The sequence below is a fragment of the Stegostoma tigrinum genome, chromosome 40 (assembly GCF_030684315.1).
Source record: "Stegostoma tigrinum isolate sSteTig4 chromosome 40, sSteTig4.hap1, whole genome shotgun sequence".
NCBI lineage: Eukaryota > Metazoa > Chordata > Chondrichthyes > Orectolobiformes > Stegostomatidae > Stegostoma > Stegostoma tigrinum.
In genome coordinates, this window is record NC_081393.1 from 19,567,556 (window position 1) to 19,595,520 (window position 27,965).

Genomic DNA, 27,965 nt, shown 5'->3' on the forward strand with positions numbered 1-27,965 from the left:
GCACCCTTTCTAAAGACTCCACACCCTTTCTGTAATGTGGCAACCAGAATTGAATGCAATACGCTGTATGTCGCCTGACCAAAGTCTAAAAAGCAGCAACAGGAGATCCTGACTTTTGCACTCAAATCCCTGACCAAAAAAGGCAAGCACACCAAATGTCACCTTTACCACCTTATCTGCTTGTGTGGCCGCTTTCAGGGAGCTGTGAACTTGAAACTCAAGATCCCTCTGTATGTCACCACTGCCCAGGGTCCTGCCAGTAACTGTATACTTTTCCTTCACATTCCATCTCCTCTGCTGCAGAATCTCACACTTGCAGGATTAAACTTCATCAGCCATTTCTCTCCCCATATCTGCAAGTAACTGTATACTTTTCCTTCACATTCCATCTCCTCTGCTGCAGAATCTCACACTTGCAGGATTAAACTTCATCAGCCATTTCTCTCCCCATATCTGCAACCGATCTGTATCCCACTGAATCTTTTGAGATCATTCTGCACTGTCCACAACTTTACTGATCTTCGTGTTGTCTGCAAATTTACTAACCCACCCATCAATTGCAACACACTGTAGCAGTGAGGAGCCGTGCCAAGGAACAGGAAACAGATGTGCAAGAATGAATGATTCGGCACCACCAACAATGTATTTAATATGTGGAATTTGAATATTTAACCAAGACACTGGAATAGACATCATGCTTTCATCTGAACCAAGTTAGCAGTTCAGATTGTATTTCCATGAAGCTAAAGACATGAAAATAAATCAAATAAGAGCAGGGGTGGACACGCTGTCTAAAAAAGATACTACGTCATTCAATTTCGTAACAGGTCATAGCACAGAGAAAGAAAGTCTTCCATCCAATTAAGCCTAAACCTAACGATTCAGCATTTGGCCCAGTGCCTCGTATGCCTCGGCATCACAAGTACACTAATAAATACCTCTTCACTGTGCTGAGGATTTCTGTCTCTGTCGCTATTATGGGCAGCAAGTGCCCACCACCTCGGGAGAAAAAGAAACACACTTTTCTTCGCATCCATGTTAAACCTTCTGGCACTTACCTTAAATCGATTGCCTGATGGCTGATCCCTCTACCAGAGGCAAGTTCCTTTCTGCCTCCCCTATATATGCCTCTCATAATGTTATACTTCTCAACCTTCTCGCTTTCAAATGCTACACTCTGCTAACAGGGAAAATTATTCCACATGGTTTCTGAACCACTGTATCTATCTGCTGTATTGCTTTAAGGGTCTGTCAGACATGCAAACCAAGATTACTCTGATCATCGATAATAAAATGTGAGGCTGGATGAACACAGCAGGCCAAGCAGCATCTCAGGAGCACAAAAGCTGACGTTTCGGGCCTAGACCCTTCATCAGAGAGGGGGATGGGGGGAGGGTTCTGGAATAAATAGGGAGAGAGGGGGAGGCGGACCGAAGATGGAGAGAAAAGAAGATAGGTGGAGAGAGTATAGGTGGGGAGGTAGGGAGGGGATAGGTCAGTCCAGGGAAGACGGACAGGTCGAGGAGGTGGGATGAGGTTAGTAGGTAGATGGGGGTGTGGCTTGGGGTGGGAGGAAGGGATGGGTGAGAGGAAGAACAGGTTAGGGAGGCAGAGACAGGTTGGACTGGTTTTGGGATGCAGTGGGTAGAGGGGAAGAGCTGGGCTGGTTGTGTGGTGCAGTGGGGGGAGGGGACGAGCTGGGCTGGTTTAGGGATGCGGTGGCGGAAGGGGAGATTTTGAAACGGGTGAAGTCCACATTGATACCATTAGGCTGCAGGGTTCCCAGGCGGAATATGAGTTGCTGTTCCTGCAACCTTCCGGTGGCATCATTGTGGCACTGCAGGAGGCCCATGATGGACATGTCATCTAAAGAATGGGAGGGGGAGTGGAAATGGTTTGCGACTGGGAAGTGCAGTTGTTTATTGCGAACTGAGCGGAGGTGTTCTGCAATGCGGTCTCCAAGCCTCCGCTTGGTTTCCCCAATGTAGAGGAAGCCACACCGTGTACAGTGGATGCAGTATACCACATTGGCAGATGTGCAGGTGAACCTCTGCTTAATGTGGAATGTCATCTTGGGGCCTGGGATAGGGATGAGTGAGGAGGTATGGGGGCAAGTGTAGCATTTCCTGCGGTTGCAGGGGAAGGTGCCGGGTGTACTTTGATCATCACTCTTTTGAAGGGTTCAAACATTCATCACCTATTCATATACCCTTCCTTGACCTGCCCAAGTACTTTACCTCACATTTAACTGGGTTGCTTCCCCATATTTCTTCAATGATAATGCTGTACATGCGCAGACAATAAGTATTCACAGGTTTCAGGAATAACAACATTGATAAATTTATGAATTCCATATCACCTAGAGATTCCTTTTGTTTGAAATTTGCCATTAACTCTATAAATAAGAGAACAATTTATATGGACAGATGCTGATAACTTTCTGGAACAATATGCACCTGTCATGTGCATCTTGGACACATCAATATCATTTGGGCAAAATCACGGACAAGTGACTGCATGAACCAAGTGTGACAGGAACCAATACACTCAACTCAATTCTGAGCAAATTCTGCTCAATTTTGCGATCGCTCAAGATACACCAACTCGCAAATTCTGATGTTGTTTGTGCCACATGCAGCTGATGATACTGGATCTGATACCACAGCATGACCACAGCAACAGGTGGGAATTGAAGGCATATTCAATCCAGGAAGCAAAGTTCTTCATGCTGGAGAGAGATTTTCCTCGATTCTTTCATTGCATCGGGTTTTCACTGGTAAGACCAGCATGTTTCTTTTATATTCTTCCATGGAATGGCACCATCACTGATCAGGCAGCAATTTCTCCCCCATCCCTAATTGCCCAGAAGGAAGTTCAGAGTCAACCTCTTTGCTGTGGGTATGGAGTCACATGTAGGCCAGACCAATTCCCTTCTCTTAAGGGCATTTATGAATCATTGTCACTTGAGAATGGATTTATGGTCATTATGAGATTATTAATTTCAGAAATTTTATTGAATGCAAATTCCACCATTTGCCATGGCATGATTCAAATCAAAGTCCCTAGAATATTATCTGGGTCTCCTGATTAACAATCCCGTGATAATGCCATGAGGCCATTCCTTCCCCCTGTGCGACTGATGCTGGTTGAACACTGGCTTCATCGGTGAGTCCAAACACAACCACATTGACTTGGCTCAGAAACGACAGGAAAACCAGATTAAGTCAGGCGACCAGCTTTTCTTTACTCGAACACGTTGCGAAGCAATCATTTCTTTTCTCCATGAGGACTGACGGTGACAACATTGAGTCAAGTCTGCAATCCCAGATTAATGTGTCAATTAAACCCCCTGAGGAGCACTGACGATATCTGTATCGATTTCAATAGAGCGTCACCCTGGGGCATTTTTCTCCATGAGCACCCATTTAATTTCAAGCATCACACCACACACTCTCCACTTGATTGCATAAGATATGCCTTTGATTTATCTGAGCAACAAGTATTAATGTGGTTGTCACAATATGGAGAACATGTCTCCACATCCTGAGGGATTCACCACTTTCAAGGTCCGCAGCAGGAGCATGATTCAATATCTCCCCTTCCCCAGATTACAACAGACTCAATAAGATGACAAATTCCAATCTAAAAAGATGTCTGGTCTGATTAATAGCTGCGCTACATTTTAAACATTGACCCCCTCCAACAGCGACACACTGTTTGACCACCTTTCAGTGAGAGCAAGAACTGCTGATGCTGGAGTCAGTGATAAGACGGTGTGGAGCTGGAGGAACACAGCAGGCCAGGCAGCATCAGAGGAGCAGGAAAGTTGATGTTTTGGGTCAGGGCCCTTCTTCGTAAATGGGGGACAGGGAAGGGAGCTCAGAAATGAACAAAAAGAGGAGGGGTGGGGCTGGGGAAGGTAGATGGGATGGTGACTATCTTTTGGTTGGGTTTCTGTAATTTGCTGAAGCACCTTAAACTTTACTGCCTTCATGGGAAAAGCTGAGCACCTGGAAGATAACAGAATTACCCACATGTCAAATTCCAACAGGTTTAGTGCTCCGTCCTGTAACTCCAACAGCAACTCTCTTTCACCTCCTGGGTCTAGCTCAAATGCTGTCCTCTCTAACAATTTATATTAAAGCTGGAAGCTCACAGCAGTATGCGTCAGGGCAATTACAAAATGAATAAGCGTGACTGGGCTGATCAGTGGTTCTCAATCTGCTAGAACAGCAATAAATGCAAGAAGCTGAATGTTTCAGGTAAATTTCTTTCCCGGAGTGTACAAAGAGTCACAACGACATGATAATGACTGAGCATGTATCAGTTAGTTGTTCAAATCACCTTAAATTTAAATAATCTATTCTCATGCACTGCACAGTTATAACTACACCCCTGAAATATAACACTGGGGCAAATTTTCTGTAAAATTATATAATCTAGGGTTCAATTAGAACATTGTAATGGCCAAAAGGTGACTGAACTTCTGTTTTGATTTGACTTTACAAATATCCAAGAGAAGCTTGGGAAATTTAACACTGAGCAGTGAGACCGTCATGCCATCTTTCACACCATTTAAAATGGAATATAATACCTTGTCAGAGATTCTGATTTCTCCTGTAATGGGATAATAAATTATTAATGTTTTTACACGGCCTGGCAATATGTCAAACAGAACAACAATGAACAGGTCACGCAGTTTCTTCGAGATGCGAGAGGGAGACTTGGTGTAGAATGTAGAGCTGAAATTGACTCTCCGATTGGCAATATCAAGAAAAACCTAATTTGTTACCGGCTTGTATAATGCATGGGTTCATGGACCGAGCAATTCGTTCTGATGTCATGTCAACTCCCCTCAGAATAATATGTCGGCCTCACTACTCGAATCGAAAAACGATTTCCGAGTGTTTTAAAATGAATGAACTGAAATACTGCAATAATATTACGAGCATACCTTGTGCTCATAATATGTTGCAGTTCATTATATTCACTCTCACTAACTGATTGCAAATAAAATAAAATTTATTCTCACTTCATTTGATGAATGATAGAGGACTAATGGGCAGTTATCAGTTAGTTTGCAGTTACAGTCATAGTGTCATAGAGATATACAGCCTGGAAACAGACCCTTCGGTTCCACTCATTCATGCTGGCTGGATATCCTAAATTAATCTGGGCCCATTAGTAAGCAACTGGCCCTTATCCCTCTAAACCATATTTATTCATATACACACCTAGATGCCTTTTAAATGTTGTAATTATACCAGCCCCCATCACTTCCTCTGGCAGCTCATCCATGCATGCACCACACTCTGCAGGAAAAAAGTTGCCCCTTAGTTCTCTTTTAAATCTTTCCGCTCTCACTTCAAACCTATGCCCTCTAATATTGGATTTCCCCAGCCCGGTGTCCATACCTTGTCCATTTACTGTATCCATACCCCCTCATGATTTCATAAACCTCTTCAAAATCACCCCTCAGCCTCTGAGATTCCAGGGAAAAATGGCCCATTTTTGTTCAGCCTCTCCCTCCAGCTGAAACCCTCCAACCCTGGGAATATCCTTGTAAATCTTCTCCAAACCCTTGCAAGTTTCACAACATGCAGACGAGACTGTGCACAGTATTCCAATATTGGCCGAATCAATGTCCTGTACAGATGAAACATGGCGTCCCAACTGCTGTAGTCAATGCACTGACCAATAAAGACAAGCATAGGAAACATCTTCTTCACTACCCTGTTCACTTGTGGCTCCACTTTCCAGGAACTATGAGCCTGTACACAAAGGTGTCTTTGTTCACCAACAATTTCCAAGACGTTAAATTTAAGTGTGAAAGTCCTGCCCTGATTTGCCTTTAAAATGCAGCACCTTGCATTTGTCTAGACTAAACTCCATCTGTCAATCCTCGGCCCTTTGGCCCATCTGACCAAGATCCTATTATACTCTGAGGTAACCTTCTTCACTCTCCACTATAGCTCCAATTTTGATGGTACCTGCAAATTTACTGACAATATCTCCGAAGTTCACATCCAAATCATTTATACAAATGACATCAAGCAGTGGAATCAGTTCGTGGTGAAACTAAACGGAGACTTGGAGACCATTTTGTAGAACATTTGCATTCTGCACATGACAAATGACAACACTTTCTGGTTGTCAACCATTCAAACTCTCTCTCTCACTCTCTGTGTGACATATCCATTCTGCACCTCCTCCAGTGTCACAATGACACCAACCACAAACTGGAGGAACAACACTTCATATTGCACCTTGTGAGCCAACAGACCAATGGCTGACATGTGGATTTCCCGTGAAAAGTATCCCCACCTTTGGCCTCATCCCACATCCAACCCTCCCTCTCATCCCTATCTCTGTGACCTGACACAACCTGTCCATCTTCTCTCCTACCTATCCACCCCACCTATCCCACTGACCAATCCCCGCCACACCCTACCTGCACTCGGGCATTGTGAACAGCACACAACTGAGCAATTTCTGTGCAATTGAGTAAATGTTAGATTTTAGTTTGTGTAAAATTAATTGGCTTGAAGTGCAGTTTTGGAGTACAAGCCTTCAGTAATATTTGCAGACTGTTGTCAGGGCCCCTTACCGTTTGGGTGCTCAGTATCACCAGATAGTTCTTGGTGCCTTCTCCAGAAAAGCTCTGAAGAGGAGCCAGAACAGATACAAATATAAAGAGATAAGAAGGTATAGAACTGAATGAACACAGCAGGCTCAGCAGCATCAGAGGAGCAGGAAGGCTGACGTTTCGGGCCGAAAGCCTTCTTCAAAAATATAAATCTTGTTTTTCTCTGTCAATTGATGCTGCCAGACCTGCTGAACTTCCCCAGTGCTCTGCAGGTGCATCAAATGTTCACGTTCCACAGTGGTTAGTTTTGGTTTCAGGTCAGGTTTAACTTGAATTAAATGTCATCGACACTTGAAGATCTTTATGACAGAATGTGTAAGGTGAAGTGTGTACACTGTTGGAGAGATAGAAATGACACACAAAAGTCACATCACTCTTGTTACAAAAGATATCCGGTGTAGAATGCACATTAAACTTTTCAAATGTCGGGACCCGGCACATTAATTTCTGAAAGACCTTGGAACCCACCTTCTAAATCAGGTGCCTGCTCTTGTCAGTGACTTTCTGAAGACAGACGAAGCTTTGGAAGAATATTGGGAATGTTGGGCGAATCTGAAACGAGGGGTTAAGAGGGCTAAGAGAGGACATGAGGTGTTGCTGGCAAACATGGTTAAAGAAAATCCCAAAGCCTTTTATTCATATATAAAGAGCAAGAGGGTAACTAGAGAAAGGATTGGCCCACTTAAGGGCAAAGACGGAAAGTTATGCGCTGAGTCAGAGAAAATGGGTGACATTCTTAACGATTACTTTGCATCGGTATTCACCAAGGACAGGGACATGACAGATGTTGAGGTTAGGGATAGATGTTTGCTTACTCTGGATCAAGTTGACATAAGGAAGGAGGAAGTGTTGGGTATCCTAAAAGACATTAAGGTGGACAAGTCCTCTGGTCCAGATGGGATCTATCCCAGGTTGTTGAGGGAAGCGAGAGAGGAAATAGTTGGGGCCTTAACAGATATCTTTGCAGCATCCTTAGACATGGGTGAGGTCCCGGAGGACTGGAGAATTGCTAATATTTTCCCCTTGTTTAAGAAGGGTAGCAAGGATAATCCAGGTAATTATCGATCGGTGAACGTGGAGAAGATACTGACGGATAGGATCTATTCCCATTTGGAAGAAAATGGGCTTATCAGTGATAGGCAACATCATTTTGTGTAGGGAAGGTTGTGTCTTACCAACTTAATAGAATTCTTTGAGGACGTGACAAAGTTGATTGATTGAGGGAAAGGCTGTAGATGTCATATACATGGACTTCAGTAAGGCGTTTGATATGGTTCCCCATGGCAGGCTGATGGAGAAATTGAAGTCCCATGGGGCCCAGGGTGTGCTAGCTAGATGGATAGAGAACTGGCTCGGCAACAGCAGACAGAGAGTAGTAGTAGAAGGGAGTTTCTCAAATTGGAGACCTGTGACCAGTGGTGTTCCACAGGGTTCTGTGCTGGGACCACTGTTGTTTGTGATATCTGTAAATGATTTGGAGGAAGGCGGAGGTGGCCTGTTCAGCAAGTTTGCTGATGACACTAAGATTGGTGGAGTAGCAGATAGTGAAGGGGACTGTCAGAGATTACAGCAGAATATAGATAGACTGGAGAGTTGGCCAGATAAATGGCAGATGGTGTTCAATCCGGCCAAATGCGAGGTGATGCATTTTGGAAGATCTAATTCAAGGGTGAGCTGTACAATAAATGGAAAAGTCCTCAGGAAAATTGATGAACAGAGAGATCTAGGTGTTCAGGTCCATTGTTCCCTGAAGGTGGGAATGCAGGTCAGTAGGGTGGTCAAGAAGGCATCGGTATGCTTTTCTTCATCGGACGGTGTCTTGACTACAAGAGTTGGCAGGTCATGTTACAGCTGTATAGGACTTTGGTTCGGCCACATTTGGAGTACTGTGTACAGTTCTGGTCACCACATTAACAAAAGGATGTGGACACTTTGGAGAGGGTGCAGAGGAGGTTCACCAGGATGCTGCCTGGTATGGAGGTGCTAGCTATGAAGAAAGGTTGAGTAGATTAGGATTATTTTCATTAGAAAGATGGAGATTGAGGGTGGACCTGATTGAGGCCTACAAAATCATGAGGGGTAAAGTCAGGGTGGACAGCAAGAAGCTTTTTCCCAGAATGGGAGACTCAATTACTGCGGTGCATGAGTTCAAAGTGAGAGGAGGAAAGTTTAAGGGAGATATGCATGGGAAGTTCTTTACGCAGACGGTGGTGGGTGCCTGGAATGCGTTGCCAGCAGAGGTGGTAGACGCAGACACGTAGCGTCTTTTAAGATATATCTGGACAGGTACATGGACGGGCAGGGAGCAAATGGACACAGACCCTGAGAAAATAGATGACAGGTTAGACAGAGGATCTCGATCAGCACAGGCTTGGAGGGCCGAAGGGCCTGTTCCTGTGCTTTAATTTTCTTTGTTCTTTGTTCTCTTTGAAACACTGCAAATGTGAAAGTGTTCACACAAGTTCCTTTTGACGCTTCTCATGACGACACCTTGAACTTTTCCCTCAAAATCCGCCAATCCATGCACTGAGGTGTCAGCATTCTAAAATATGGCCTTGACTGGATTGCGGGATGAGGGCATCGCTGGATTGACAGCACTCATTGCCCACCTCTAATTGCTCACAGGCTGTTAAGAGTCAACTACATGACTGTGGGTCTGAGTTACGTGTTGGCCACACCAGGTAAGGATGGCAGTTTCCTTCCCTAAAGGACATTAATGAGTCAGTTGGCTTCTTCCCGACATTCGGCAATGGATTTACAGTCATTATTAGATTCTTATTTCCAGACATTTATCGAATTCAAATTCCACTACCTGCCGTGGCAGGATCCATGGCCTAACAGTTTTCATTAACCATGACCCAGCCATTCGAGACTTGACCGCACCAACTCCCAGGGTTGCCCCACATCTAAGACTAACCCGGACATACCACTGATCCTTTCATTAACCCAACAGTTAATCAAACATTGACACAATTCTAAACCATATCCAATATTCACTGTAACCATAATGTGAACACGAGACCTAACTCAAATCCCAGCCTAATACCGATGGTACATCCAAACAGGACTTCAAGCAATTCCATTGCGGTTCTATTAAAACTGAATCATTTGTTGAATGTTAAGGCTTATCGTCCAACAAAAACTCTTCAGCCACACAACCTCACAGAGCAGGTTATAGATCTGAAATGAAGCTCCTGAGAGTGCGGCAAACCAATACACAGTAGGGTGGAAATGAAGAAGATAAATAAAGAGAAGAGGCTGAGGTCATGATGGAGAGATGAGAAGGAGTGAGAGGGCTGATCTAGTCTGGCACAGATTTGAACAAGACCGTGAAATTGGTCGAATTCTGTATTGTGGACTTTGATTCTGTGAAGCACTCAGCTGCCTCTCCACAGCTAAAGAGAGCAGTGACGCTCCTGAATTCCATCACACAGGCCGGAATGTGATTTCTGTTGGGAGGGAATCAATCATTGAACGGTCATTAGGGAAGGCCATCAACACAAGTTCCCAAGTTGAAACTAGAAGTGTTTGAAAGTACATGTGCATCAACACGGCTTCCATTTCTTGTTAGTTTTTATTCACGTGGCCAGCAAAGGGTTTATCCAATCCATTCCCCATTGAACACTGGGCAGCATCAGAGGTTTCATTCAGCTGTTGTCATCTATTCCAGCTCTTCAAGAAAAACACTTTCGAATATTGTGCAATACAAATATCCCAGCGGAGATATTGATGAGCATAAAATTAAGAACCTGCAAATCAGATGACACAGAATCCAAATGAGGGGGATTATCTGCAGAAGCAAGGAACAACTCACAGCAAACTGAAAATGCACAGTTTGATTCGAACAGTGAGGAAAATATTCTACCTGGCTCTTGGCATCATTGGCTTTCCTGGTGAGTGTATATAACGACTGAGGCTGTTTCAATCAGTGTCTGACCCAGTTTCTGCTGTTACTCAGTGAACAATAATGTTCCCTGCAAAGCATAACAGGGCAAATATCCCGCACATATCTCTCTAGTTTCATTCTGCTGCTTCCGGTGTTTCAAGCTCTCCCCGCTTTGTTATTACACTCAGGGTGTGACTGTTCCATGAAGAGAACAGAATTTCTGATGGATATTATGTCAAGGATTATATGGAATTAAACAATGATTAATCTGAATGAAATGGGATTTTATGTTCCAATAATTTAAGGGGAAGGCAGTCATTTTAAGGAGGAGCTTTGAAAATCAATCATTTTCAAGAGATCGTATAGATTGAAAAACAATAAGGAGGTCAACTGAGCATGTTCTAGCAGAGCATTGGCTGCCTGAAAACAAGACAGTGAGATGAGCAGGTACATTTAGACAGAAGCAATTTTAACAGGAAGAAAATGTCCTCACCAACGGAGCTTCTGTTGATGGGTAAACTGCGTGGCCAGCTGGGGCAGGATGGTGGTGGCAGAGACGTCTTACATTTCATTTGAAGAAAGACAGAAATAGAAGTTTGTGAAAATGTTCGAGACATGTGATGAAGCTATTTTGGTACACGGTGAAGAAATGTATCTCAAACGGGCAGTCATTTGTTTTATATTTCAAAGTAAGATGCGAGGGAAAGCAGAATTTGAAGTTTCGGAACGGTCCCAATCCGAAATGTCGACTTTCCTGCTCCTCTGAGGTTGCCTGACCTGCTGTGTTCCTCCAGTTCCACTCTGTGTGAGGTTCTGTGCTGTGTTGTTTTTGATTATTGTTCCTCCAACAAGTTCCTTTCACACATTTGTATTGATAAAGTCTAATCCGGAGCAACTTGCCGCAGTGATAGACAATGCTTTTCATTTCTTTTTCACTTCGGCGCAACATCGAGGGCCGAAGGGCCTGTTCTGCGCTTTATTGTTCTCTTCTTCTATGTTCTATTTTCTCTCTCTCTCTTTCAGTCAATTTCGTGACTGTTGCGATCCTGTTTCGAGGAAAATGTGGACTCTCAGCCTGCAGCTCTCGCTACCTTCAGTCCATGGCGGTGGTGGATCTATTTTTCGTTCTCATTGAAATCATACTCAGCAAAATCAAACATGATTTTTTCCCAACATCATTCTTGGACATCACCCCTGTGTGTCGTGTTCGCTATGCCCTGCGCCGTGTAGCCATCGACTGCTCTGTGTGGTTCACCATCATGTTCACCTTTGATCGATATGTCACCATTTGTTGTGAGAAACTGAAAACCAAATACTGCACTGAAAAAACTGCAACTGTGGTTCTTGCAACAACCGGCATTCTGCTCTGTTTAAAAAACATTCCCATCTACTTTAGATTTGAACCTCGGAAGATTATTGACAGCAAACCATGGGGCTGCTCGAATTCAGATGCATATTATGATGACCCTGTCTGGAAAGGATGGAAAAACTTTGAAAAGATTCTAACACCCATATTCCCATTTAGTTTAATTCTGTTCCTCAACGCCCTGACAGTCAGACATATTTTAGTGGCCAGTCGAGTCCGTAAAAGACTGAAGGGTCAAAGTCAGGGAGAGAATTCCAGGGACCCAGAGATGGAGAGTAGAAGGCAGTCTGTGATTTTACTCTTTACCATATCTGGCACCTTCATATTTCTGTGGCTATGGTATATTTTGTATTATTTTGATGCTGATGATCCTTTACATAGTCATGGTGAATATATATTTGAACAAGTTGCATATATGCTGCGGAATTTGAATTGCTGTACGAATACCATTGTCTATGTGGCTTCCCTTTCCAAGTTCAGAGAGAAGCTCAGGAACCCGCTGGAAGCTATATTTACATAAATAACTGAACCAACTACAACTCAAAGCAACTGAGAGTGGATGGTCACAAAAACATTAGGCTGGTGCAGAAAATAAATGCTAAAGAATGTTATCAATTGGCAGGAGGAGACAGAAAGTTGGAGAATCAGAAGAACATTGGCAGCAGTTGTCGGATGCCAAATAATTCAGGGTCAAAGAGAAGAGATGGCTGTTGGATAACCTGAGGTCAATGAAAAGAAGGAATCAATAACATTCTGGAGCAGCAGAACAAGGGCAAGAAGTGTTACACAGAGACTCCAATGGAAATAAATAGATAAGAATTAGGAGCAGCAGGAGGTCATTCAGCCCTTTGCAGCTGATGCACCAATCAAAGAGATCTTGGCTGATTCTCTTCCTTTTCTGCACCACCTCTAATTCAATTGATGTTAAGCTGTGGAAATTGAACAATCCCAGTGTTTAACTGAAACTATTGATTGTTGAAATTCACAAGAGGAGACAGACAGACCAGAGAAAAGTCAGGAAAGCACAAGAGCTGACCTTTGGGAGTCCAACGATAAAGATGGCGGGAAGAAAATCAAAGCGCCTCCTGCAGGACAGGAGGAAGGGCTGGATTGACAGCTTCTCCTGCACATACACTGGCTCTGAGTTTGTTGCATCCACTCAGGGAAAGAAAATTACTTTCACAAGAGTAAATGCTGTGGATGATGCAAATCGAGATGTATTGATTCAACATTAAATCTAATGGCTATCACTTTGAGAAATAAGGTTTTAATCTGAATTCCTTCCATTCCTGCTGCTGTGTCACAGCTGCCTCTCCCCCTCCATCTCAGCGAGGCACGAGGTTTTAGCTTAGGTTGTGAGACATTGAATAGAGGGTGGATGGTACAGTTCCAGTTAAGGTTCGGGTTAACAGTCCCTGAGAGTTGAATGAGAACACTCTTCCACTCCATGTTCATCCTCGTAAATGGTTTCACAATGTATCATTTGCAGATTGTTGTTAGTTGAGCTGAACTTGAATCTATGGTGATCAGTCAGAATTGTCGTTTTCATCTTCATGACTTCACGAGTCCATCCCCATTTCAATCTCATCACTGAAACCTTCATCCATTCCAAAACCTTCCCAGCCTTGATTCTTACACAGCTCAGCATCACGCATTCCACACAGTATAAACTAGGCATGATCAAAATCTCTGCTGCTTGTTCCCTCACTCACACCAGATCTCAATCATTGATGATGGGATGAGGGTCAGGCAGTTGACGTGGTGTACATGGACTTCAGTAAAGCCTTCAATAATGTTCCACAAGGTAGGCTATTGGAGAAAATACGAAGGCACGGGATTGAGGGAGATTTAGCAGTTTGGATTAGAAACTGGCTTTCTGTAAGAAGGCAACGAGTGGTGTTTGATGGAAAATATTCAGCCTGGAGTCCAGTTACTAGTGGTGTGCCTCAAGGATCTGTTTTGGGACCACTGCTGTTTGTCATTTTTATAAATGACTTGGACGCAGGCAGAGGTGGATGGGTTAGTAAGTTTGCAGATGACACTAAAGTCAGTGGAGTGGTGGGCAGTGTGGGAGAATGTTGCAGGTTGCGGGGAGACTTGGATAAAGTGCAGAATTGGGCTGAAAAGTGCCAAATGGAGTTCAATGCAGATAAATGCATGGTGGTTCACTTTGGGAAGAATAATAGGAAGGCAGAATACTGGGCCAATGGGAAGATTCTTTGTAGTGTGGATGTGCAGAAGGATCTTGGAGTGGATGTGCATAGATCCCTGAAAGTTCCCACCCAGGTTGATGGTGCTGTTAAGAAGGCTCACGGTGTGTTAGGTTTTATTGCTGGAGGCGTTGAGTTCCAGAGCCGTAACTGTACAAAACGCTGGTGCGGCCTCACTTGGAATATTGTATGCAGTTCTGGTCGCCCCATTACAGGATGGATGTAGAAGCATTGAAAAAGGTGCAGAGGAGATTTACCAGGATGTTGCCTGGTCTGGAGCGAAGGTCATACGAAGAAAGGCTGAGGGACTTAGGTCTGTTCTCATTGGAGAGAAGAAGGCAAAGAGGGGATTTAATAGAGACATACAAGATGATCAGAGCATTGGATAGGATGGACAGTGAGAGTCTTTTTCTGAGGATGATGACATCAGCTTGTACGAGGGGGCATAGCTGCAAATTGAGGGGTGATAGCTTTAAGACAGATGTCAGAGGCAGGTACTTTACTCAGAGAGTGGTAAGGGCATGGAACGCCCTGCCTTGCCAATGTAGTTAACTCAGCCACATTAGGGACATTTAAACAGTCCTTGGATAAGCATATGGATGATGATGGGTTAGTGTAGTAGGGTGGGCTTACTTGAGTTCACAGGTCGGCGCAACATCGAGGGCCGAAGGGCCTGTTCTGCGCTGTATTGTTCTGTGTTCTATGTTCTAACCTTTACTATCTGCTCATGCCCACACTCAGACTCCCTGTTAACCATCATAGAAACATTGAAGATAGGAGTAGGAGGAAGCCATTTGGCCCTTTGTGCCTGCTCACCCATTCATCACAGTCATGGCTGATTGTCTAAATAAATCGTCTAATCCTGCTTTCTCCCCATAACCTTTTTACCCTATTCACCCCAAGTGCTGTATTTAGCCACCGCTTGAACACATTCATTATTTTGGCATTAACTATTTTCTGTGCTCATGAATTCCACAGGCTCACCACACTTTGGGTGTAGAAATGTCTCCTCATCTCCTTTCTAAATGGTCCACCCCATATCCTCACACTGCAATTCCTGGTTCTGGACACACCCACCATCGGGAACATCTTCCCTATATGTACCCTCTCTAAAACTGTTAGAATTTTATAAGTCTCTGTGAAATACCCCATCCTTCATCTGAAATTGAGCACAAACAATACAAACCCACTCAGTCACTCCTCATAGGTCAGTCCTACAACCCCCAAAATCAGCCTGGTAAACCTTCACTGTACTCCCTCAAGATAAAGAGTGTACTTCCACAGAAAAGGAGACCAAAATTACACGGAATATTCTCTATGTGGTCTCACCAATATCCTGCAAAGTAGAACAACACATCCCTGCTCCTGTACTCGAAACCTCTCACAAAGAATGTTCCAATTACCTTCTTCACTGCCTGCTGCACCTGCATACTTATCTTCAGCGGGTGTCCAATGGCACCCAGTTCCCACTGCACACTCCCCTCTCCCAATTTACACCCATTCAGCTAGTAATCTGCCTTCTTATTTTCCTTCCAAAGTGAGTAACCTCAGTCATGCAAATTTTACCACATCTGTCATTGATTCTCCCACTCCCCCAACCTGTCCAGATCATGCTGAAGGATCGATGCATCCTTGTCATAGTTTACCCTCCCACCCAACTTGGTACCTTGTGCAATCTTTTAAGATGTCACATATTGTTCCCTCATCCAAAACATTAACACATGATGTGAATAGTTGGGTCCTGGCACAGATCCCTGTGGCACTCTGCTAGTCACTGCCTGCTAATTTCAAAAGGACCCATGAACTCCTTCTCTTTGTTTCCTGTCTGACAACCAGTTTTCTATCCATCTCAATACACCTACACCAATCTCATGCACAGTCATCTGGCACCATAATGTTTTTTTTGTGGGACTTTGTCAAACACTATCTGAAAGTCCAAATATACTACTTGACTGGTTCCCTTATTACTCTCCTTGTTATATCTTCGTAGAATTCCAATGGATTTTTTCAAGCATGGTTTTCTCTTCATAAATCCACGCTGATTGTGTCTGATCCTGTCGCTGCTTTCTCAGTGATTCGCTATAAAATCCTTGAAAATAGATTACGGAATATTCCCCACTACAGATGTCAGACTTTCTGGTCGAAACTTCCCTGTTTTCTGTCAACCTCCCTGTTTGAATATTGGAGTGACATTAGCCACCCTCCAATCTGCAGGGACTGTTCCAGAGTATATTGAATCCTGGAAGATGACCAATAATGTATCCATTTTTTTCTAGTGTCATTTCCTTGAACCCTGGTATGTAGATTATTAGGCCCATGGGATTGACCTTCAATTCCATCAATTTTCCCAGCACCATTTCCCTACTAATACGAATCTCCGTCAATTCTTCCCTCTCACTCAATCTTGCATTCTCCAACAATTCTGGCGTCTGATTTATGCCGTCTTTTGCGAAAACACATCCCAAGTATGCATTCTTAGCCATTTCTTTGCCCCCTTTTATACCTGCCCCTGTTACTGTCTGTACGGGTTCTACATTTGTCTTTACCAGTCTCTTTCTCTTCATGTATCGATAGAAACTTGCAGCAGTCAGTCTTTTTGTTCCCTGAGAGCTTATTTTTGGAGGATTTTCCCATTTCATAATCAGCCCCTCAGTCCTTCTTTGCTGAATTCGAAACTGCTCCCAATATTCAGACATATTATTTTTCGATACCAATCTGTATGCTTCTGCCTTTGGCCCTCTGACCTGTTTTGCTTTTGCCACAGCCAGGAATAAACAGTTGTTGCCGTTCCCACATGCGTTCCTTGTATGTTTGACATTGCCTATCCATGTCACGTAGGGCGGCACGGTGGCTCAGTGGTTAGCACTGCAGCCTCACAGCGCCAGGGACCCGGGTTCGATTCCAACTTCGGGTGACTGTCTGTGTGGAGTTTGCACATTCTCCCCACATCTGCATGGGTTTCCTCCAGGTGCTCCGGTTTCCTCCCACAGTCCAAAAATGTGCAGGCTAGGTGGATTGGCCATGCAAAATTGCCCATAGTGTTCAGGGGTGTGTGGGTCACAGGGGGATGGGTCTGGGTGGGATGCTTCAAGGGTTGGCGTGGACTTGTTGGGCCAAAGGGTCGTTTCCACACTGTAGGGAGTCTAATCTAATCCCTTTCAGTCACTCTCCCTGATCTATCCAGGCCAACTCACACCTCATGTCTTCATGGTTTCCTTTATTAAGGTTCAGCACCACAGTCTTCCAATCAACTATGTCACTCTCCATCTTGATAGAAAATTCTATCATGGTCGCTCATCCACAAGGGGCGTTGCATGACCACATTGCCAATGATTCCCTTCTCATTGCACAATACCCACTCGAAGGTGGCTTGCTCTCTCGTTAGTTCCTCCAAATATTGGTAAAGAAAACCATCTCAGACACACTCCAGGAATTCCTCCTCCAACATACTATTCCGGCATTTTGTTCACGGACACAGAAACGCCTGTCTATTTCCATTACATTGGAGTCCCCTATAGCTACTGCCCTGCTACACCTTTTACCCCTCCCCTCTGCAGCAGAACCAACCGCGGTGCAAGGAGGTTGGCTGCTGCTGCTTTCCCCCGAGAGGTCATTCACCTCAACAGTATCCAAAACGGAATGTCTGTTTTGCAGGGAAATGGTCACAGGAGATTCCTGCACTACCTGCCTGTCTCTCTTGCTCTGTCTGGTGGTTACCCATTCCCTTCCTGCCTGCAGAGTCTGACCCTGTGGTGTGACCACCTCTCTATACACGCTATCCATGTTACTCTGTGTCTCGCGAATGTCCCACAGTGTCCCCAGCTGCCGCTCCAGCTCTGAAACTCGAGCTTCCAGGAGCTGTAGCTGGAGACACTTCCTGCACACATGCTGACCCAGGGGAGTGGAACTGTCTCCGGCCTGCCACATGGAGCAAGACGAGCAAACCAAGACCTGAGCTCTCCTGTTGTGGGTTACCTCTTTGGAGAATACTTTATATTAGATTAAAACAAATCCAGTGACGTGTGACCCTTCGTTCCTGGTCTGTGTACTACCCTGACAGATTAGAAGGCAAAAACACTATTGTAAGTGATAGAAGTCATAGGGAACAAAAACAAAGTTGTTGGAAAAGCTCAGCAGGTCTGGCAGCATTGATGAAGGCAAAAACAGAGTTCACGTCTCGGGTCCACCCTTCCTCAGATCAGTCGTAAGGACTTGCCTGTGTCACTATGATGTTGACTCAGGCCACTCCTTGTAGACCACGCTTCCCATTGGATTACCTATGATGGAAACTGCAGATCACTCTTCCCAAACATTTTCACAGCAATTCGACGAGAGCACACCCATCCCAGTTTGCTTAATTGTAATGATGATTGTTAGACTGCTTCGTTGAGATGCTGACTTTAGACAGTCCTTCATTTACTGTAATGTAAACTTCAAATCATTCTTCAGGAACCTTTGCACTGAGTTGCTCACTGCAGACCACTTTTCCCGGTCTGCTGCACTGAGATGCTGAATTCAGACTGCTCTTTATCAACTGCATCGCTGTGATGCTCACTGCAGGACACTCTTCTCAGTTCTCTCCCATGACGATGCTGATTGTAGACCGCTTTTCCCACGCAGCTTTACTGGTATTCTGACTGCAGGCCACTCCTTGGACTCTTTTACACAGCGATGCTGACTTCAGGCCACTTTTCCCAGGTTGTTTCACTGTGATGCTCCCAGCACACTACACTTCCCAAACTGTTTCACTGAGATGATGGCTTCAGGACAGCCTTCCCAAACTGTTTCGATGCTGACTTCAGGTAACTCTTCATGCACTGTTTCACTGAGTTGCTCACTGCAGGCCATGCTTTGTGAACTTTATCACTGAGTGCCACTATTTCTGGTATGCTTCCCTGAGTTGCTCACTGCCGAACACACGTTCCAGGTTGCTTCTTTGCAATGCTCACTGCAGCCCACTCTTCCCAGTCTGTTGACACTGTGACACTGATTGGAAGCAAGGCTTTCCAGGTAGTTTCACTGCAGACTGCAGGCCACACTGTCCAGTGGGCCTTATTGAGATGCTGACTGCATTTTGCCCTTCCCAGACAATCTCATTGTGATGTTCACTCGCAGTCTTTTTGCCAGGTTGTTTCAGTGTGATGGTCACCACAGGGCCGTCTTCCCAGATTGCTTTGCTGTGATGCTGACTTCAGGTTACTCCTCCAGGACAGTGTTGGAGGCTTCCGTCAACATATCGAAACGCATCCACTCCCTCCATCACAGCAGTTTGTCTGATCTGTAAGATGGACTGCAGAAATTCACCAAAGATCCGCAGAACGCACCTTCCTTATCCATGACCACTGCCATCTGGAATGACATGCACAGCAGAAATGTGGGAACACCATCACCTGCAAGTTCCTCTCCAAGCCACTCACCATCCTGACTTTGAAATATATCGCCGATCCTTCACTGTTGCTGAATGAAAATCTTGAAGTTCCCTACCTGATGGCATGGTGTGTCAAGCCACATCAAACTGACTGCAGCAGTTCGAGAGGCCGCTTACCACCACATTCTCAATGGCAGTGAGGGACAGGTAATAAATGCTGGCCAGTCAGTGACACACAGATACCACAAATAAACCCAACAATCACTCTAACGCTACTCCCACTCATTCTCGCTCCTTTCTCTATTCACTTTCTCCAGCCCACTCACAATTGTAATAACCTCTACCACTTGTACTCTCAGCCATCTTCTCTCCAAAGAGAACTGCCCCAACATCTTTAATCTTCTCTCATAAATGACATTACTCATTTTTATGATCTCTCCTGCACTCTCTCCAATGCATTCTCATCTTTGCAATAACGTGGTGACCAAAGCTGTACACAAGCCCCCAAATGAGCTTTCACAGGTGCCATGAACAAATACTGCATTATCTCCTTGCTCTTGTCGTCCACATCCTGTCAATGAAGCCGAGAGCACTCAATGTTGTATCAATGGCTCTCTCCACCTGTTCTGCAGCCATCACTGACCTCTGTACTTGGACACCTCGGTCCCTCTCCACCTGCTTCCCCTTTCAAATTTGATCCCCTATTTGATATTGCTGTTCAAAGTTCCACCGGCCAAAGTGTATCATCTCACTCCTCTCGGCATTGAACCTCTTCTGCCAATTCTCTGCCCACTCTGAGGCTGACCCTGAGGCTCTGATGCTCCAGAGAAAGTTGTCCCAGTCTATTCAACCTCTTCCTTTAGCTCAAAACTTCCAACCCTGGCAACATCCCTGTAAATCTTTTCTGAACCCTTTCAAGTTTAACAGTATCTTTACTGGAGCAAAGACACCAGAAATGCTCACAATATTCCATTAGTGGCTTAACCAATGTCCTGCAAAATGACCTCCCAACTCCTGTACTCAATGCACTGGCCAATAAAGGCAAGTACGCCAAATGCTTTCTTCACTATCCTGTCAACCTGTGACTGCACTTTCAAGGAAATATGAACCTGCATTCCAAGGTGCCATTGGTCAGCAATACTCCCCAGGTTGTTGGTGTGCCTGGCAATCTTTCTGCACAGCTGCTTATTCCATAAACCGTGATGCATGACTAAAGTTACTGTTTACTTTCTCCTCTTTGCTGCTGACAATATTCTTGGCAATTCCTTACACATAGATCACCATTAATAAGTCCTGTTGTTTCTGTCGATATGTGTACACACTTGCTTGTCTCTGGTTTCTCAGCAGTACAGACATTCTCGTTTGAAATTACACTGCTGTCCTTGTACAAACTTACTGAAAAACTCACTGTCCATAAGCACTTCCAATTATGTCACTCGTCACGGGATGTGGGAACTTCCAATGGAGGAGGTGGCACAGTGACTCAGTGGGTGGTACTGCTACGTCACTGTGCCACCGTACCAGGGTCGAATCCAGCCTCGAGCGACTGTCTGTATGGACGTTGCACATTCTCCGCATGTTTGTGTGGGATTTCTCCGGGAGCTTCAGTTTCATCCCACAGTTCAAAGATATGAAGGTTACATAAATTGGCCAAGCTGTATTGCCCACAGTGTACAGGGGTGGGTCTGGCTGGATCCTCCTTGGAGGGTCAGTGTGAAATCGATGGGCCAAGTGGTCTGCTCCCACAATGTAGTTTGTGCATCCTATGAGATGCCAGGCAGCTTCTTTAATGTGTTGTGTCATGGCCTGTTTCCACACTGTAGGAATTCTGTAAAGTAAAATTCAATGTTATTTTTCACCCTCACAAAACTGTTGAACCAGAAATTGAACTGTGATAAAAATAGAACACTTTTTTTCTGTTTTTGACTGCATTATTTAACTTTGAAGTAACAAGAACAGATATTGTTTCTGCAATTTCAAGCTGAGAGAATGATTTCTCTACTTTTGGTTCTGCTCTGATCTCATTTGAAAAAATAGTCACCCTTGATGCAAGAACTAATGTGTTGCTGATGTCATCAAATCATATCCCTAAACAAGGTCAATGTTTGGGAGTTGGCACTGGGAATTACCCGTAACTTTGATCTGTGTGTCAGTTTACTGCACATTGTTCCTGCAAAGTATCATATTGATATCGCTGATTTATTGGTAAGTCATGCATTTTGACTGAGCTAGCGACAGTACTGAGGTGAGATATAGCTCCTTGTAAGATATGCATCTTCACTGGAAACTCTACAGATTAGATTAAACTTTTCACCATGTTTTTTCTCAGCACATTTGTGATGGGGAGGGAACTGGTGTCCTTGAAAAGAGACCTGTTATGATAAGAAAGGAGAGGTGCATGTCAAAAATCAGGATGGCTGATTGGATTGGTGTTGTCAATTATATCTGGCAGCAGCTAGTTTTGTTTTAGAAAGCAGGGTCTTGGACTTGCATTCGCCCAGCTTATGGTTCTGTATATGTTTTAAAAACTTGTTGGTTGCAGTTTATAGGCAACCGTTTTTAACATAGTTCCTTAAAATCTACAAGCAAATCTTGCATTGTAAGGCCTCAACAAAGAATTAGACCTTTGTTTGTCCACACAAAAAGTGATCTTGTATTTTTTCTGGGCTTTGTGAGTATGGCAATCTGTGTGTGGTTCCAAACAGCCAGACTTGAGACTTAGGAGGCAATTTAGGTCTGACTTTTGGGTGCTATAACCAGTTGCTGCTGTGCATCTCTTTTTGCGTCATAAACCTATCAAGGTGCTTTGTGAAACAGGGAGAATACATGGAGGGGTAAGCAGCAAGTTAATGGAGATGACAGCATGCATGATTGAGACATGATAGATTTTGCAGAGGCTTTGAAAAGCAAAGGGTGAAGCATTAAAACAATAAAAAGTTGGGAGGATGTTGCAGAGCAGGTAACTACAACAGCATTGAATTCTGCCACCAGTGTAAGGGGCAGAGAGAAGAACCCCAGATTCAAGTGATTTAATGTTGCAGGCTGCAATACAGGGCGAGAGGTCACTACGTGGCCAAGGTGAGGTTCTGAAGAGGTTTGTAATTGAGGACAAATATTTTGCATAGTGTATAGGACAGGAACTTAGCGTGAAGGTACTAATGAGAAAACAATATTTGTTGTATCCAGACAATGAAGTTTTGGACCAGAATTAGTTTCAGGTGCAGCCTGGGAGGCTGGAAGGCAATGCACAGAAGAGAAGAAATATACATCTTCCCAACATCTTCTCTGACCTGAAAACTTCCTAGAGCATTTTTCAGCCAAAGAAATATTTCTGAAGTGCAGTCACTGCTGCAAAGTAGGAGGCACAGTTGCTAGTTTGTGTATAGCAAATTCCTGCAAAGATCAATCCAATAATAACCAAGTTACCTGTTTTTGTGTTGTTTTTTGTGTGATGCATTTTGGTCAAAGGAATGGTAGGCAACAGAATACTGTTTGATCTTGTGTTTTTCTAAATGTGGAATGAACTTCTGTCAGTCAGTGGTTCATGTTTTTGCTGGTTCAGATGCTAAATGTGGCCTATACCTTGAATGTATCAAAAGGAAACCATTCAGGGAATTAAAATGAAGTTAAAAATCAATTCAAAACAATGATAAACAAGTATGGATTAGGATTCATAACAACTTCATGAACAGAAGAAGTATAATACAATGCTTGGTAGATATCATGGCCCTTGGAGAGTTCATAACAATATATTTTGAAGCAAACATTAAAATAATTGAGCTGCAATAAATGAACCATTAAATTTGCTGATGCTTGTATGATTACAATTAACAAGGCAACTGTGTTCATTAAGAAAGCAGAATGTTAGATGATGCTCTGCGATTTAGTATCTATGCTGCAGGGTCAGAAGTATTGAGGTTGCATTTGACAGTTCATAACGGATAGAAGATGAAGATGAGTAATTGTCTCTGTCCAAAGTGTTTCCATTCAAAGCAGATCATCTTTACTTTGGAGGGGAAAGTTCAGATCATCTTTTTGTCAATGGATCCATTTTGGAATTCAGAATCAATGGCCCAGAATTTCTCTGCCAGTCCACTATAGTTGCACAAATCTCACATTTTCTAACTTGTTGAAAATGCTTTTGGTTTTAGATTTGAATATGCTGTATTAGATACTTAAAGTATTTTCATATTCAGCAAAAATACATCTTAGAAATAAAAATATTATGTCACAAATTTCCTTTGATCTCCCTTGCATTGTTGTGTTGTAATTGCACTGAGTGGGCTCTCTTCAAATCTCCAGGACAAACTCCTGATGAAGGATCTAGGGCTGACACGTAGACTGTCCTCCTCCTCCGATGCTGCCTGACCTGCTGTGTCCTTCCAGCTCCTTTCACCAACACCTTCCACCCCAACCTTCAGTTCACCTGGGCCATCTCCAGCACATCCCTCACCTTCCTGGACCTCTCAGTCTCCATCTCAGGCAACCAGCTTGTAACTGATGTCCATTTCAAGCCCACCGATACCCACAGCTACCTAGAATACACCTCCTCTCACCCACCCTCCTGCAAAAATTCCATCCCTTATTCCCAATTCCTCCGCCTCTGCCGCATCTGCTCCCAGGATGAGGCATTCCACTCCCGCACATCCCAGATGTCCAAGTTCTTCAAGGTCCGCAACGTTCCCCCCACAGTGGTTGAGAACGCCCTTGACCATGTCTCCCGCATATCCCGCAACACATCCCCCACACCCTGCCCCCGCCACAACCGCCCAAAGATGATCCCCCTCGTTCTCACACACCACCCCACCAACCTCTGGATACAATGCATCATCCTCCGACACTTCCGCCATCCACAATCCGACCCCACCACCCAAGACATTTTTCCATCCCCACTCCTGTCTGCTTTCTGGAGAGACCACTCTCTCCGTGACTCCCTTGTTTGCACCACACTGCCCTCCAACCCCACCACACCCCTGCAAACGCAGGAAATGCTACACGTGTCCCCACACCTCCTCCCTCACCCCCATCCCAGGCCCCAAGATGACATTCCACATTAAGCAGAGGTTCACCTGCACATCTGCCAATGTGGTATACTGCATCCACCGTACCCGGTGTGGCTTCCTCTACACTGGGGAAACCAAGCGGAGGCTTGCGGACCACTTTGCAGAACACCTCCGCTTGGTTCGCAATAAACAACAGCACCTCCCAGTCGCAAACCATTTCCACTCCCCCTCCCATTCTCTAGATGACATGTCCATCATGGGCCTCCTGCAGTGCCACAATGATGCCACCCAAAGGTTGCAGGAACAGCAACTCATATTCCGCCTGGGAACCCTGCAGCCCAATGGTATCAATGTGGACTTCACCAGTTTCAAAATCTCCCCTTCCCCCACCGCATCCCAAAACCAGCCCAGTTCGTCCCCTCCCCGCACTGCACCACACAACCAGCCCAGCTCTTCCCCTCCACCCACTGCATCCCAAAACCAGTCCAACCTGTCTCTGCCTCCCTAACCTGTTCTTCCTCTCACCCATCCCTTCCTCCCACCCCAAGCCGCACCTCCATCTCCTGCCTACCAACCTCATCCCACCTCCTTGACCTGTCCGTCTTCCCTGGACTGACCTATCCCCTCCCTTCCTCCCCACCTATACTCTCCTCTCCACCTATCTTCTTTTCTCTCCATCTTCATTCTGCCTCCCCCTCTCTCCCTATTTATTGCAGAACCCTCACCCCATCCCCCTCACTGATGAAGGGTCCAGGCCCGAAACGTCAGCTTTCGTGCTCCTGAGATGCTGCTGGGCCTGCTGTGTTCATCCAGCCTCACATTTCATTATCATGGACAGTTTCACTTTTATTTTTCCTCTGTACTTGATTTTCCAGATCTTTCCCTACTCCTGGACAGCCTGGGATGAATAAAACCAGTGCATTACCATTTCATTAGCCATGTCATTTAAGCTGTTAGGATAATGTTTGTAAAGACACAGGGACTTGTTTGACCACAGCCGCAAGAACTTATTAAGTTCAGCTTCTCTGGAACTTGTAATTTCCACAAATTTCATGCACACCTTCATTTCAGCCCTGACATGTGATGTTACATTTGTCATTGTCTACTTCCAAAACATCCTGTACGTTACCGAATATTTTTAAAAGTTTTTCTTTGCAAAATGTTTCTTGTTTTTTTCTTTCCCATCTGTTTATCACGGATGTGTAAAGAACAATGAACTCTATTTGTGGTTTCAGGAGGAAAACAAATCACTTGCTGTTCAATGTTTTGACTGTGTCAGATTTATTTCAGTGGCCAGCACAGCATGGAAAAATCTCCAGGCTCACAGCATTGAAGATAATCCCAGAGATTGAGAACAGAAGGAAATCCATAATTTTACTCCTGTGTTATCTCTGGGAATTTCATCTTGTTATGGGCAATGTTTATGGTATATGCTGCTGGCCTGGGCTTTCCCTCATATTTCCGCATACCTTGCCCCATTATTCTGCAGGTCGGCAGGTGGAAATTGTTTTAATGCGGAAGGACGCCATTCCAGTAAGTTTATCACTGAAACATCTATCATGGTGAGCTCATGGTGAATATTATCAAACAATATTTTACCTGTCGGGTTAATCACTCGTCCATTGTGAGGTCTGGGTATATGTGGGACAAGCTGGAGAAGGAGTCTTCATTACCGACCTTCGCCGAATTTTCATTTGGTATGTGAGGGCTTCTCCCCAGTGGGACTTCCCAGGGGATCGCTGTCCTAACCGTGACACTTCACCCAGGCTTTGTGCTGAGCATGCCACTGCGATGCACCTGTTCTTGGAGAAATCCCACCAATTGTGTGATGTCAACATTCATATAACACAATGTGGAAGTCCCATCGGGTTTCCTGCACACCATAAACTGATTGTTTCAACCGCATACCACTGCTTTTGCACATTATACATACCATGGCGTCTGGTGGGAGGTACAACAATATCCTGGATACATTTTTTTGCCCATGTGACAGTTTTGCATACCAACTACACTGAGCTTTTTGAGGAAACTTTCCTGGTATTTTATGACAACCAAACAATATTTGCAGGGGCACAGCCCCTGGATTTGTGCTACAATCATCATTTCTTTGCGATCACAGACACAGATTGTCATTGAATCCCTTCACTCCATTTGCCACATTCGGTGCCCATGAATGATAGCTGGGCTACATTTGACCCTCTCCACCAGTGACACACAGTTTGACCACCTTTCAGAGAGAGCAAGAACTGCCGAAGCTGCGGTCAGAGACAACACAGCGTGGAGCTGGAAGAACACAGCAGGCCAGGCAGCATCAGAGGAGCAGGAAAGTTGGTGTTTTGGGTCAGGACCTTTCTTCATAAATTGGGGATGGGAAGGGAGCTCACAAATAAACAAAGAGAGGAGGGGTGGGGCTGGGGAAGGTAGGTGGGATGGTGATCATCTATTGGTAGCATTTCTGCAATTTGTGAAAGCACCTTCAACTTCACTACCTTCATAGCAAATGCTGAGAACCTGGAAGATAGCAGAATTACCCACATGTCAAATTCCAACAGGTTTCATGCTCTGTCCTGGAACTCCATCAGCAACTCCCTTTCACCTCCTGGGTCTAACTCAAATGTCGCCCTCTCTAACAATTTATATTAAAGCTGGAAGCTCACAACAGCACGCGTCAGGGCGATTACAAAATGAATTAGCATGAATGGGCTTATCAGTGGTTCTCAGTCTGCAAGAACAGCAGTAAATGCAATAAGCTGAATGTTTCAGGAAAGTATCTTCCCCGGAGTGTACAATGAGTCACAACAGCAAGGTAATGACTGAGCATGTATCGGTTAGTTGCTAAAATCGCCTTAAATTTAAATAATCTATTCTCATGTACTGCACAGTTTTTACTCCATCCTTGAAATATAATAGTGAGGCATATTTTCTATAAAATTATGTAATCTAGGAATCAATTAGAACATTGCAATGACCAAAATGTGACAGAACTTCTGTTTTGATTTGTCTTCACAGATATCCAACTGAAGCTAGGGCAATTTCAACTTAGCAGAGAGACTCTCATGCCAACTTTCACACCGTTTAAAAAGGAATATAATACCTTGTCAGAGATTCTGATTTCTCCGATAATGGGATAATAAATTATTAATGTTTTCACAAGGCAGGGCAAGGTGTCAAATGGAGAAACAACAAACAGGTCACGCAATTTCTTCGAGGTGCGTGAGGGAGACTTGGTGTAGAACACAGAGCTGAAATTGACTCTCCGATTGGCAATATCAAGAAAAGCCTAATTTGCCACCGGCTTGTATAATTCATGGGATCATGGACTAAGCAATTCGTTCTGATGATATGACAACTCCCCTCAGTATAATACATAGGCCTCACTACTCGAATTGAAAAACGATATCCGAGTGTTTTAAAATGAATCAACTCGAAATACTGCAAAAACATTACGAGCATACCTTGTTCGCATCATATGATGCAGTCCACTAT